Source organism: Tyto alba, unplaced genomic scaffold, assembly GCF_018691265.1.
Source record: "Tyto alba isolate M040663 unplaced genomic scaffold, T.alba_DEE_v4.0 Super-Scaffold_14, whole genome shotgun sequence".
Lineage (NCBI taxonomy): Eukaryota > Metazoa > Chordata > Aves > Strigiformes > Tytonidae > Tyto > Tyto alba.
Genome location: NW_024881276.1, coordinates 46820125 through 46834270, shown reverse-complemented (window position 1 = coordinate 46834270; position 14146 = coordinate 46820125). Strand labels below are relative to the sequence as shown.

The 14146-nt window shown below is 42.9% G+C and overlaps 1 long non-coding RNA gene across 1 annotated transcript; it reads right to left on the bottom strand.

The window, feature by feature from the left end:
• Positions 1 to 337: 337 nt before the first annotated feature.
• Positions 338 to 13539, bottom strand: LOC122152946. Its single transcript, XR_006164946.1, has 3 exons — positions 13480 to 13539; positions 10065 to 10256; positions 338 to 968 (listed from the first exon to the last, which is right to left on the bottom strand). It is a non-coding gene; the product is annotated as an uncharacterized LOC122152946 (long non-coding RNA).
• Between the last annotated feature and the right edge of the window lie 607 nt (positions 13540 to 14146).

The window sequence follows — 14146 nt, the reverse complement described above, 5'->3', positions numbered from 1 at the left end:
ATCTGAGTGCTTCCTGCCATTTCTTTCTAAAAGTTTCCTTACTGTAGATGAAGCCCAGTGGGAGGATAGCAAACTCCAGGTCTCTAGACTGTAAAAACTCAGTCAAGGTGATAGCTGACTGACTATTCTTTGATGACAGCTGCCTCTACAGTCTCCTTGGCAGTCCCTCCTTGGAAGCTTTCCACTGGAGACTGCAAGCTCTCTCCGATGAACAGCCAGATAGCTTTCATGTTTTGTGAACTGCGAAAGTTGAACTTTCTTCTAGTATATCTAAGAACAGAGCCTGTGTCCCAGAGAATTATTTCAAATGCTTTGTCTTTGTTAGCCATTAGATACATTTGGATTAAATCAAGCCAAGTTTATTTGCCCTATGGAATAACTTGCTCTCTGGCATGTAAGATAATGTTAATGAATATGGAACTGCTATAAAAATAATATCCAGGACCAGTATCCTCTCTATGATCTAGTTAGGCTTAATATTACTTGACATTAGAGAAGAATGTGCTACAGATAAGGGGTGTCACCTGAGGTGCCTATAAAAGAGAAGGAAATGGGACTCTCAAGAAAATAAGTTACACTGACACAAGAACAGCCTAACAGAAAGTGTGCTGCGATGCAGTGTGCTGAGAGAGTTGTCTTTGGCATATTATCCAAGAAGAGTGTGTGCTTTCTACTCTGAGAGCCCCTCTTCTCCTGAAGGACCTTACTGTTTTCTCAAGTACTGACACATGTTCTTCTCCAGCAGCCAGGGTGAAAATGGTGATATAGTCCAGGCAGTACTTGAATTTCCATACAAAGGTCTTTCAGATTGAATTACTCATACAGGACATACAAGCCGGAACTCTGTTGGCTTTCTCTTCTCCATTTGCAGCTGTTTGTCCCAGGGAACAGACTACATCAGCCAAGGCTGATCTTTCTTCTGACGTGCAAGAGGAGAAATACTCTTGTCAAGGCCAAGCAGATGTCTTCTGGAGAGAGAGATAGGGAAAAGTCATTATAGATGCATATTGTGTCTGAAGTAAAACTTGGGACAGAATTTTGGCCTTGATTAATTCAAGGAAATTAAATGAGTTAATAAATAAAACCAAATTATATTAGAAATTAACTTGAATTTGACCAACTTCACAGGAGATGATACTTGAAAATATGACAGTGACAAAGTCACTCTAATGACTTTATGATTGTGAAGCAGCTACTGCTGCCCTGCTGACATGTATGGTTTGCATCTCTAATGCTTTGCCAAATCTGACCGAATCCTGTTGGATTCGGGTATTTCTTGGTTCCAGCTAGGGCCCCCAAAACACCAGGAGGTTCTCCCACCCCTTCTTCTGCTCCCCTAGGAGATGGGCTACCTGGGCTTGAGGCCAGCTCTGACAGAGTTGGTGTATGCTACATGCATCTTGCTGACTTGATATTCTTGCTTGCCCCAAACATATTGACCACTGCTGGTCAACTCTGGGTGCTGTCACCAGAGCTGCCCTGCTCACCTCACTGGGGTGCTGAGGGACAGGGCCCTGGCTGATGAGGGCACTGCTCATCTCCCTCCCCTGGCTGAGCAGCTCGCCCTCACTGTGCCCTGATGTTTTAACTGTAGGTTATGTAGCTTGCTGAAAGGTCTTGGAGCACCACTGAGGCATGTTTTTGTTTTGGGAAGTTGAAGCTTCTTTTAACCTGAATCTTTTAATAACACTGTCAAGGCAAGGGCTTTAGAAACTATTTATTTTTAGACAATCTCATTTTTTTGTAAGTGTGTGTGCAAGCACACGTATAATAGGCTATATTACCAGGAAGAGGAATATACACCGTTATATAAGCATGTGAAGTACTCCAGTCCTCATGAAAGTCCTCATGAACAGGATTAGATAGTTAAGGTGGCTAACACAGTGACAAGGAGATAGGAATTGAAGACACAAAGGAAAATAAATGGTTAGAAGGTACTCAGGAAATATGGATGGTCTCAAGTTGCCTAGGCCTGACTGAAATAATCCTTGGACAGAGGCAATCACAGAAACATTAGCAGTAATCTTTGTGGAAGGTAAAGGAAGTGCTGAAATGCTAAAGATGGACAAGCATTGGGACCACCTATGAAAAAAAAGAAAAAACTGAAGGAGTCTGGTAATCGTAAGCTGACCAGCTTTATTTCAGATCCTGGAAAAATGAAGAAAACTATAATTTGAGGTGCCTGGAAGACAACAAGGAGAAATATATAACAGCCAAGGTGGATTGTTCTCAACCAGTAATAACAAATCTATTCTCTTCTAGAACATAAGATAAAGAGGTGGCATTTAATGAAATTTTTAAAATTTTATCACAGCTTATGGGAAAGTTCAGGAAATACAGATCAGCTGGTACTCCGGTAAAAGTAAATGTGACAAAAATAGTCCTCAGCCCTCCCATTTATTCCTGCACCAGTAGGCTGAGACCAACTGAACAACCACAACATCCAGCACTGTTTTACTTCCTCCAGGGATAGAAAATATCATCTTTCTTTATCTATCAGCCATTAGGATTACTGGGCATCATTCTCCCTTTCAGTGTTTAGGGATCAATTTCTTGCACACTACAAGTTGGTCTAAACCAAAATTGTGCTTAAATTGCCAAAAAACATAGTCACAATTTTCCTTTTGCCATCTTACCCTCCTTTCTTTTCTCTTTATTCATCCTCTCAAGTAACTAACAAGGTTCAGTTTAACCTGGATCATAAGTTGTCTGATTAGGTTGACTGTATGGTTGAAAAAAGGTTTGTGCCAGCATGATGGTAGAGAGTGGTGAAAGGGTAAAGATATAGCATTTTCTTATATTACAGCTTATGTGAAACTGTTGTCATAGCATAAGAGGCTTCCTACCTGACATGTCAGCTACGCACAACTAAATGATCCAGTGCTACAAGCAACTTCCTTATTGTCACCTATTTCCCTTCTCTGCTCCCCATATCAGATATGACTAGTTTAAGCTTTCCATGCCTCATACGTTTTTCCTGTTCTACAGTTAACCACAATATCCTGTTTCTGCAGGTGCACATCCTTCTTTGCAGTCATGGTTGTGTCGATCCTGGGGAATATTTTCGAGAAGCTTGTGGACTCACTCACTGTAAGTTTTCTCCCATGTGTACAATAACGGCTTACAGCTCAGCACTGTTGCACGTATTTCTTTTACATCTCTATATAGGTTCTTTCCAGGACATTAGGACTGAAATTTTCTTCCTGTCATAATGACTGCTGCCTACTCTGTTAGCATACTCCTTCCTGAGAAACTCTTCAGCTCAGTACTTTTATCAGAACAACATACCCTGTATATGCTAAACAGAATCACAAACAGGTGAAATCAAGAGCAGTGAAGTATGAAATAATAGACCAAGTTGACACTTTGCAAAGAATTCCTTTCATATGTTAAAATTTTGATGTTTAAGAAGTTTTCAGCTCTTCCTGTTTTTCCCATCTCTAGCAGGTGATATTAAAAGTTGAAAAGCTGAGTCACAAAGAAAGTCAAGTCCTTCTGTTTCAATGTTCTAAAAATCAACGGGTTAATGAACCTTCCAGGCATGTATTCAGCCTTTTAGTATGCAGAAAGTTGTACTGTTTTTATACTGAATCTTTCATTTTAATATATGATTGATTTGGGCTGTTGGTTTTTGTTTTTTAAAACTTGTTTGAGAACCATTTGCTGTGCTGCTTGGTTTTTGCCCTAGTCCTGCCAAAATAACACTGTCAGAACCAATCATGCTTTCCAACTACTTAGAGCAATCTCTCCCTTCTGGACGGGATAAACAGGTTTTGAATCAGACTTCATATACCTAGCCTCCAGCTAAAACAAGCATGGCAGGCAGAAGGCCAGGAGAAATGTAGAAAAACTTACAGAACAGAGAGCTTTTACATAACGTAACAATACAGTTCAAGAAGACCCATAAAGTAAAAGGGAAAGAATAAGGGATTAAAGATGCCTGATGACCCGTAGCCAGGGCAAAACCCTTCAGAGAAATAAATGGTTTCTGCTGCAGGCTTTTTACAGTGTTTATGCCAATGTGGGCTTATTACTGCTTTGGGCATCCATTGCAATGACTAAGAAGTACTGTGGCAATGCAATTTTTAGTACCAGAATCCATGTCTGAGAGACACAGACAGCAACAATACAAAGCCATGGGATTTTTCTTTACTGTACATTTTGAAGTTGCAAAGATAAAACAAGTTATTTAGTTTTTACATGAGGGAAACGCTAAATTTTGAATTCATATTTTTAGAAAAAGTTTACTGGAAGTATTAGCAAAAGGAGTAATGTAGCATCTGTGTCTGTTTCAGGTAGCAATTTATTATTTTCCCCATCTAAAGTGTGATTAAATCATACCTTCATAATTTAATTCTCTGCATTCAAATGAAATATTTTCTTCCAGGCTGAGAGGTTTCTGTCTCAAAGTTGTATATACGTTTGTGAAAAAAAGACAAGGTGTATAGAAAAGACGTCTGTCTTTGAAGCCGTAAGCTCTGTCTCTTTTTGAAAAAGAGAACTAGGATTTTCATTCGTGAAAACCAGTTTCCAGGGAATGGAAGTATATTTTATTTCACATCATAATAGCTGTGCTGTGTCTCTAAATGATGTGATCAGTCTGTAAACAGAAGTTGGAGAGAAGATCAGAGGTGCAGAAAGAAAGAAGAAAACACCAGGATGCACATTTAGCATGCAATATTAGCCTGCAACCAATTTCAGTATCTAGTTAATGCAGCTTACAGATATAGTTTATGTTTAGAAACAAGTGCCTCTCTAGGTGGGGCTAGCAGGTTGGTAAAACAGAGACCAGTAAATCAGTGGTAAGACTGCCTTATTTAAGCATATAAATTGGAAAAGAAGAGGCACGACAGGGTCAACAAGGTATCTTGACCAGATTATTTTAATGATTCCTAAAGAACCATCTTCCCTGGGGTTTGTCTTGTTATTGGTCAAACCCCCAAACCTGACCTCTTTTGGAGTGTGATTATCACTTTAGAAATCCAGGGAATCTCATGATCTAGTGCCATTAGCCATTTCTCTCAAAGCAACAGACCAGGCCCTCCAGAAATTAATTCCTACAGCAGCATTACTCAACATGAAATTAAGTTGTAAAAGATTTCCCTGAGGCTCAGAATAGCTCTTATGCATCTGGAACATATTCTTTTAAAGGTATGTATTGCTTTTAAATTGTAGAGGCAGGCCATAATTTTTAACCTTATCTAAAAAAAGTTTGATACACTAAGAAAAAAAAAAAAAAGTAAACATTACATTGATATATTTGCACCTATCTGATGATGCGAAGAGCATGTATTCCAAAATGGTTCTCATAAAACATGGTAACTACAATAGACCCCATGCTGTACCCTTTGAAATCTTGGGTGCCTGGAAAGGTGTGACTGTGGCAGGAGTTTCTAGCAGTAAGTTCTGAGAGGAGGTGCTGAAGGTTTTCATCTGCAGTTTTCTGTACTGCCCTTACCCTAATACAATCCAAACGGAGTCTCACTGTCCTTTAGCAAGGCTGCTGAGAACTCCAGTGCAGTCTGAGTTTTGTTTTCTGTTTAAAAATATTATACCAGCTAGGGGCATCCTGTCAGCACAACTGATGGTTTAAAAATGCCTTCTGCCAGCTGAGTTATTTCCCTTCTTAAATCGCTATACCAGGCAAAACCGTCAAGTCCCCAAAGGCACTATCAGGCCCTGATCCCCCTCCCCAGGCTCCCCTCACCCTGCCCAGGGCCCAGGACCCCATGTCAGACCCCCAGGGTCTGAGCTGGACCCAGCCTGGCCTCCACCTGTCCCCAGGGAGGTGCCGGACACCCGGGCTTGGGGCTGCCCCGGTGCCCCCGGCTGCCCCGCTCCCTGGTGTCAGGCAGGGCCTAGCAGCCAGGGCCAGGCTGGGGAATCCCACCTTAGGCTGCGAAGGAGCAGTCGGTTTTTCTTTCATTCTGTCACAAACGTGTTTCTAGTGGCCACGCAGCTGAGCCTCTGCTCCCGAGTCACTTTGCCCAGTGGCACCGCAGTGCCACAGCACCCTTGGCCCTGCCAGCACCCCTCTTGGCCCCTCCCACACTGCTCTTGGCCCCTCCCACACTGCACCTGACCCCTCCCACACTGCTCTTGACCCCTCCCACACCCCTCTTGGCCCCCTCACACCCCTCTTGACCCCTCCCACACTGTTCTTGGCCCCTCCCACACCCCCATTGCCCCCCCCATACTGCCACTGCCCCCCCCCACAGCACCCTTGGCCCTGCCAGCACCCCTCTTGGCCCCTCCCACACTGCCCTTGGCCCCTCCCACAACTCTCTTGGCACCTCACACACCCCTCTTGGCCCCTCCCACACTGCTGTTGACCCCTCCCACATCCCTTTTGGCCCCTCCCACACTGCTCTTGGCCCCCCCACACCCCATATAGCCCCTCCCACACTGATCTTGGCCCCTCCCACACCCTTCTTGGGCCCCCCCCATACCACCACTGGACCCGCCCACAGCCCCCTTGGAACTGCCCAAAGCCCCCTTGGCCCCGCCCACTCAGCCATTGGCCCCGCCCACACCCCCTTGCCCCCCACCCCATACCGCTCTTGGCCCCTCCCTCACTGCTTTTGACCCCTCCCACACCTCTCTTGACCCCTCCCACACCCCTCTTGGCCCCCACCATACCGCTCTTGGCCCCTCCCTGGTGAAGCAGAACTATGACCTATGATCTCGAGGGCTGAAAATGTAGTTTAGCTCATCTGTAAGAAACTAAGCACAAACTTTGCCAGTATTTCAAATGTCCAGCTACTTCCAGAAGCCTGAAGAAACTGTTGTTAACCAAGGATGAAACAGATTTAAGCAGTCTTAACTTACACCCTTGTTGTAGTAGGACATGATATAAAAAACACTCTCCACCCTACAAAAAAACCCCAACCAGTGAAACTTTAGAAGTGGACATTAGTTCCTCAGGAATATGCACAATGAATACTAAACAGCCCTCTGAAGCACTTCGTGCCTTTACCCAGAACCGATTGTTTTTTCTTCATTATGTGCGCTGATTTTTCTGCTGCCAGTGTTGAGTTTAACTCCTAAATTGCAAGGAGTGTTTGTGTAGGCAGGTGGCAAAGCAATACATGAGGGAATGGTCTTCAAGGACACAAAGGGACATTAGGCATCCACCTGCTGTTGAAAGTCAACCACCCCACTACCCTTCATGCCTCTGAAAATCTGTCGTGTTACACAGCCAGAAGAACCCGATCTGCACACAGCATCCCAAAGCCAAAACATAAATTCTGTGTTATTCTTTACCAGAAAAAAAAGATCTGTCTGGGTACAAATACAGACATTTGTTTGTAGTCAGAGGAGAAATGCAATAGGTCCAAAGATTCTCTGACTCAAAAAAAACAAAAACAAAAACAAACATGCTTGTGGCAGTACCACACTGGGAGACCAATTTTAACCTGTCCCTGCTAAGTATGATGTATATAGAAAGTGAGAAAGCAACTTTTCAGACAATCCATAAATCTAATGACTTCCCACTTCTATTGTACATTGTACTATATATAAACGCAAAGTGTAATGCATTTTTAAGTGTTGAACATAAGCCATATAGGCTTTATGCAGCAATGCCAGTTTAAACTCCTGCTAGAAACTTTCTACCCAGGCTTTCAGTTCCTACTGACAAAGGAAGTTACAATGACACCAGCGCCTTTTGGGAACTGCAGCTAGGTTTATATGCCACTGCCCTGGTGAAAGCGTTGGGGACTCCAGTGTGCTAGCAAAACTCATCTCCACGTCTGTTCCACCAGAGTTCAAAAGTCCTGTCACTTGGCGTGGCTGTGTCTGAGCCTTGGAGGAGACCTAGCTGGACGTCACTCACTCCTCCAGCAGTGAGGAGGTGATGGCTGGCTGTGCAAGGCAAGCAGAGGAGCACGAGCAGGTGGTACGTGTCTGGTTGGTTGGGGCTTATGTTCGAGTGCTGTTAGGAGGGCCTGCTGTCTAGACATACCACTGGATCCCCAATGGCTGCGTAGTGTGGAGCACAGAGGATGTGTAGCCTATAGATGGTACGTGTACACTCCAGGAAGCTTACAATGACCTGTTTTGCTTTAAACAAGATTTATTTGACACCGGCGTGGAGCATGGTGCAAGCCCGTCTGTGCTGCTTTGTAAGGGGGAGAGAAGGCCCGGGTAGCTCTGCGGCTGTTCTGGCTACCTGCCCGTCATCTCCACAGACCTTGCAATGTTTATGTGTTAATTTGCAAATATACTTACAGCAATTCTACATCTCTATATCAGCTACAAGGATTTGTCTGCTCAAAGACTTTGGCTTTGTGTTGCTGGTCCCAAGGTTGACTTTTCACTAGAGTACAGTGCCAGGTTTGTTACTGTGCCTGAAAGGGCAAAAGCCAGTCCTGCACCCCAACCCTTTTATTTTGCCTTTATAGTAAGAAGAGGTTTGTTCTAACACTGTCCTGAAGGCAAATTCTCTATTCTATGTTAGTCCTATCCTTCCATATATTAGGTTTCCACAGCAGTGAAAGTAGATCCATGGATGTGCTGCTATTCACTGAATGTTCCTGCATAGCACTGCAGGAGTGAAGTGTTTTCCTGCTGCTAACCCTTTGGAGCCTGACTCTTTATGCACTGTTGGTTTAAGTTCTGGTCTTCTACAAATACCTGGAGAAAGCCAGTGGTTTGGATCCATTGGAAACAATCTGTAGATGGTTAGCTGGTCATGCAAATTGTATTGTTGCTACACTTATTAAATATCTAACTATCTGCTTTGGAACATTATCGCTAGACCTGCTCACTGCTTCTCCTATCTGTTGAGGGCAGAGGAAGAGAATTAAACAAAACAGTCTGATCCTTCCAGGAAACACACATCTGAAGTTGATGGTCTTACAGGGATGCTGACCAGCTGTTTGTTTATTATTTCTCTGGAAATCTTTGTATTGTTTCCAATAAAACACTTTGTGTCATAGGTTCACTACATTTCCCAAAAACTGGGGATACTGGTTTTCATTTGTATTCTCTGTTTCCTGGCCAAACATTGCGTTACAACCAGAGAAAGCTTGCAAGAATGTAGCAGCATATTGGGGTGGAAAATAAACATTCTAGGGATATTGCAAGTATTTCCAAAGCAAGCAGTACAACCTCAGCAGGTTCAGAATTAAAGTTCATCTGGAAAGGAACACAAACACATCACGGTTTGAGACAGCACCAATAACATTCCTTGTACAAAGCACTCTGTGTTGTGGGGCGGGGGAGCTTCTGCTTACAACATGACAGAAGGTGATGGCCCATATGAAGATACATCTGCCATGTAGCGCTTCTGTCTGCGTATATCAGCTGCAGCGACATGTCCACTCAGCCACTCTGCCTTTGCCTCATTGGTCAAATACGTTTAATTAAGATACTAAAACCAATGAGAAATGGATGTTTCTTACATGGCTAACTACTGATGTCCTGTCAGTGGAGTGTGTATGTGTGGGAAATCAGATATTCTAAGGACAAATCATGTTCCTCCTCTCCCTCCCAAGAAATTCTGCCTTAGCTGTCAAAAATCATTTCATGTCAAACTGCATTATGTTGGATAACCTATTGCCAGTTTCTCACCCAATGCTTTGATGTAATGTGATACACCAGATCTTAAAGAAATGCTCGTATCAGTTACGTACATGTAAATTGTTAAAATCAGCGTAGTTACCAGAGAAGTTACCAGAGAAGCTATGCTCATAGAAAATATTTGCTAATACAGTTATCAGCCTGACAACATCAACTTGGAATTTGGTGGTCTTCCCGCATGCTTGTCAGTGATGACTTACATTTTTTTCCCTGGAGTTCAGCTATCCATCCATTTGCTGTTCCATAAATCAGATTTCCAGAAATAAAGTCACTTTCTAAAGGCTATGCAAGATCTGCTGCAGAGAAAATGCATGTGCATGCCTTGCTATCTACGAAAAAACCCTCTGATCTCCTGTCAAAATTATTTTTTTTTGTATTGCAAATGCAATACAGAAATATGGAAGAATTACAGAAGGAAAAAGAAAAAAAAAAAAAAAAAAAAAAAGGAAATGTTGTGGGATTTAGCTTTGGAGGAAACATACTGTGCTTAAAGATGATTCTGGCAGGCGGAGAGCCGGGCACTGGGTTTCCAGGGCGGGCAGGGCTGGCTCCGGGGGCACCTGCCTGGCTACGGAGCTCTGGGGGCTCCGAGGCGTTAGCGACAGTCTGTTTCCTATGAAATCCCAAGGCGCGATATTCAGTTCCTCAGCCTGGAAATTCCCAGTCAGCTCCAGCTGAAAGAGGCAAGAGACAGGCGTGTCAGCGGGGTAAACAGAAGCAAGCGCGGCCAGAGCTGCTGAATAAGACGGTCGGGTCTTACTAAACGCAGCTCCAGCGCGCTGCAAAGGCTCACGGCGCAGCCCCGAGGCGCGCGGGACGGCTCCCGCGGATACACCGGGGCGCGAACCCGCGTCCCGGAGCGGAGCGGAGCCCCTGCCGGCAGCGCCGCAACCGCTGGGGGGCGCTGCGGCACCGGCGGAGCAGGGGCGCCTCGCGGCCGGGGCGGGGCGGGGCGGGGCCCGGCGCTCCGACCCTCCCCCTCCCTCTTCCCCCTCCCTCTTCCCCCTCCTCCTCTCTCCTCCCTCTTCCTCCTCCAGTTCTTCCTCCTCTTCCTCCTCCTCTTCTTCCCCCCTCTCTCCCGCAGCTTCAGCCTCCCGTGCAGCTAACAATCCCCGCGGTGTTTTCAGGAAGAAAAAGATTTTCAGCAAGAAAAAGACAAGGGCAGCATGGTAAATTCTTATTTTTACAGAAACACTTGTCAGGAGAAACCGACTGCGTTTCATCTTCTAGCAGAGTTACAGTGGAAATTAAATAAGTCCCGACATTTTCAGGCTAGTGAAGTCCTGTAAACACACAGTGAACTTTTTTGGTTTTGTTTTGTTGTGGGTTTTTTTTGTGTTGGTTTTTTGTTTGTTTGTTTGTTTGTTGTTTTTTTTTGTTTGTTTGTTTGTTTTTTTTTTTAATTTATGGGCAAACGGGGTTTCTCCCCACCATGGTAAAAAAAGTAGACACTTAGATTGGATGAAGATTTGAAATGACATTTGAAGATTTCATGGAGTAACTATAGCACATCTGAAGTGATCTGGGTAAACGCGTCCTCCCACTAGTCATGTTGTCTTTGCATTAAAGGGGATTAAGAAGGTTCTTAGAGTTTTAATGACTACAAATTATACATAAGATCAGAAAAAAAAAAAAAACTATAAATTGCAGATAAGGATAAAAGCAACGACTTCGTTAGTCTGGATAGCCATGATTTTCATAGATGAAAAAGAAATATTTATAATATATCTGGCAGAAAGTACCTGCTTTTCATTTTTAGCTAACCCAAAATGTTTCATTAAAAAGTATCATCCATATACTCAGATGGTGATCTCAGATAAGCAGGGGATCCTCTACAGTTATATTTGCAAGTATCCCTAAACGGTCTGGTCATTCCTGAAGGCTTTTCAGGCGATTCTAGCATCCAGAGCACCCAAACTAAAGTTTTTGTAACTGTCTGTAAAGGAGGCTGAAAGCAGTTACTCAAGGTATAAAAAAGGCAGCAGCCACCTGGAGATGTTCATTTACAGTTATGTGGATCCATATGCTATTCATGACAACAATACAAAAAAAAAAAAAAAACAAAACACGTGTGTTAAGGGATCAGAAGTCAATGCTTAAAATCCTGTTATGTACAGCTGGGTTCCCATCCACCATTTCTGTTAAAGGTCTCCTATATGTGCAGCTAGGTCTGTCAAAGCTTTCTAGCTAGAAACAACTACCCTATTTCTGAAACGTACACCAAGACCCTGGTGTGAAAAGCAAAACTAAACCCTAAACCAAAACGGAGGTAGCAAGTCCACACATTATCATCAACAACATTTTCTTCAGTCAAAATGCTCTGGGCTGAAACAAGCACATCTGCTTGATAACAACAGGCCTTTTGGGTAGCAGCTTCACATGCAAAATGTCTCTAAAGTCATAGCTCAGTACCACACAGACAGTAAGAGTTTACCGCACAGTTGACAAAGCTTTGACTCTGCTATTATTGAACACAGCCCTGCCAACATAGGTCTCACCTATTCACAGGTCATATGAATGTTTATGTATAGCCTGTTCATGCCACTGACTGTAAAGAAAAGAGGGAAAAAAAAGCCAGATGAAGTAATTTTCTATGCAGAAGCTTCTTAGGAGGGACAAGATGGGCAGAATGGGTTTTTCTCCTCAAATGTGCTTCAGTCCCCAGTGCAATGACAGGTTTTGCACCAAGGAACAGAAGAGGAAGTGTTGAAGAAAAGAGGAGATGAAGTTCACAGCTCTAGGCTTTTTCATTGCTTCCCAGAGCTCCAAAGGGACCAGGGGAAATAGGATATAAACTGGCTGTTCTGACTTATGCTGGTGATCAGGCAGGGACCAGGTGGCCCTTGTATGCTTTAACCAAAAATATCGCTTACAATAACCTTAATCCTTATTTTTCCCCTGAGTACTAGGGATGAGGAACAGAGCTGAGATCAACCTTCCAAATCAGCCACGCTAATACTACAGGGAAGTGGGAACACCAGTTTTCTCCCAGATGTATGAACGAGCAAATGTCTCAGTCCCTGTTCAATTTTTAGGTAGTATTACTTCTTCCTCTCCACTCCCTATCCCAACTGTGCAATGCATGAATCTGAGTTAGACTGAAGGACCTAGTAAGACTTCAAGCCAGAATAGAAGTTAGCCTCCTGTCGAAATTCAAGGAATGATAAAAAAACAGTATTACCTTTCAACTGAATTTGAAACAATTATCCATACAAAATAAATGAGGTTGGAAATTTGATTTGTTTTCCTCTGTAATAAGCATGGGTTTGTTGGTGTTTAGTTTTGTTTTCTGTTGTTGATTTTTTGGTTTTGTTTTGAAAAGCAGCATCAGATGCAGAATGCCATAGATCTCTAAAACAAGGCTTACTGAAGTGCTAAAATGCAAGAAGAGTTGACAGTTGCTTGAGTTTCCGTAGAGCTTTTGCACAAGTTAAACACTTACAGCATGACCCTTGTCCCTGTTGTTGTGTTGATTAATTATCATCCCCTTTACTGTCAAACCACTTCAGTATCAGCAGCTCTTCAGGACCGTCCCCAACAGGGAAACTTCCTTGAGCCCCTCCATAATGATCATCCACAAATGTAATACTTTCAGGCTTTTCTGATACAGACTTGTCCTTCTATAGTGGTCTTTTTACATTTCAGTAATATATTGGCTCCATCAACTTGCTGGCAAACTTCCTGCTTCTGATGTATTTAAAAAAAAAGTTTTTATTGTTATATTTTGCACTCTTGCTCTTCAGAATCTTTTTGGGACAGCTTTATTATGGCTTCACATTTAGTTTGCCAGAAGGTTTATTGTCTTTTCTATGTTCTTCATTTGGACTTTCACTTATTGAAGGATGTCTTTTACTTCTAATAGCCGCTTTAGTTTGTTTTTTTTTCATACTGGCTTACCTTTTTGTCCCCAGTTCTCTTAGACTTCAGAAGCATTGGACCAGACTCCAAACAGTCTCTCTAAAAATGATAAAAGAAAAACGTACCCAACTTTTTGAAAGCTGCCAGAATTTTTTTTTTTTTGTTTAGATTAAATTAAAAATTGAAAAGCGTGCCCACCCTGTAGCAGAAAACTAAGGTTCAAAGTAATTTGCTCTCTCTTAGATCCCCCCTAAAATCATCACAGATTTCCGGGATGAAAATAGAAGCATCTGAAAATCTGATGGAGAATACCTTTCATGTGGGGAACCCCAGGAGGAAGAAAGATTTAGGTATAATATTAAGTTCTTCAATATGCAAAACATCTACTCGCAGGTCTAAAAGGTTTAATCAGATCTTACAAAGTGATGCAAGTTCAAAGAATTTAACATGAGCATGTACTGCAGTGCTTGGGAAAAAAATACTGTGATGTTGAAAATGCAAGAAGCTCTGAGGTGAATAATTCTCAAAGCACGTGCATGGAGCTGGCAAAGACTGTGCCCTTAAAGCAGTGGTCGAGAGGGAATGTGTGATTTAGTAAATCAGTCAAGCAGTAAGCTTTCATCTTTGGAGCCCTGGTTTATAACTTACTTAAGGCGTTAATTATAAATGTCTTGGGTATCTGTTCTTCACTTAATTAATCTCCACA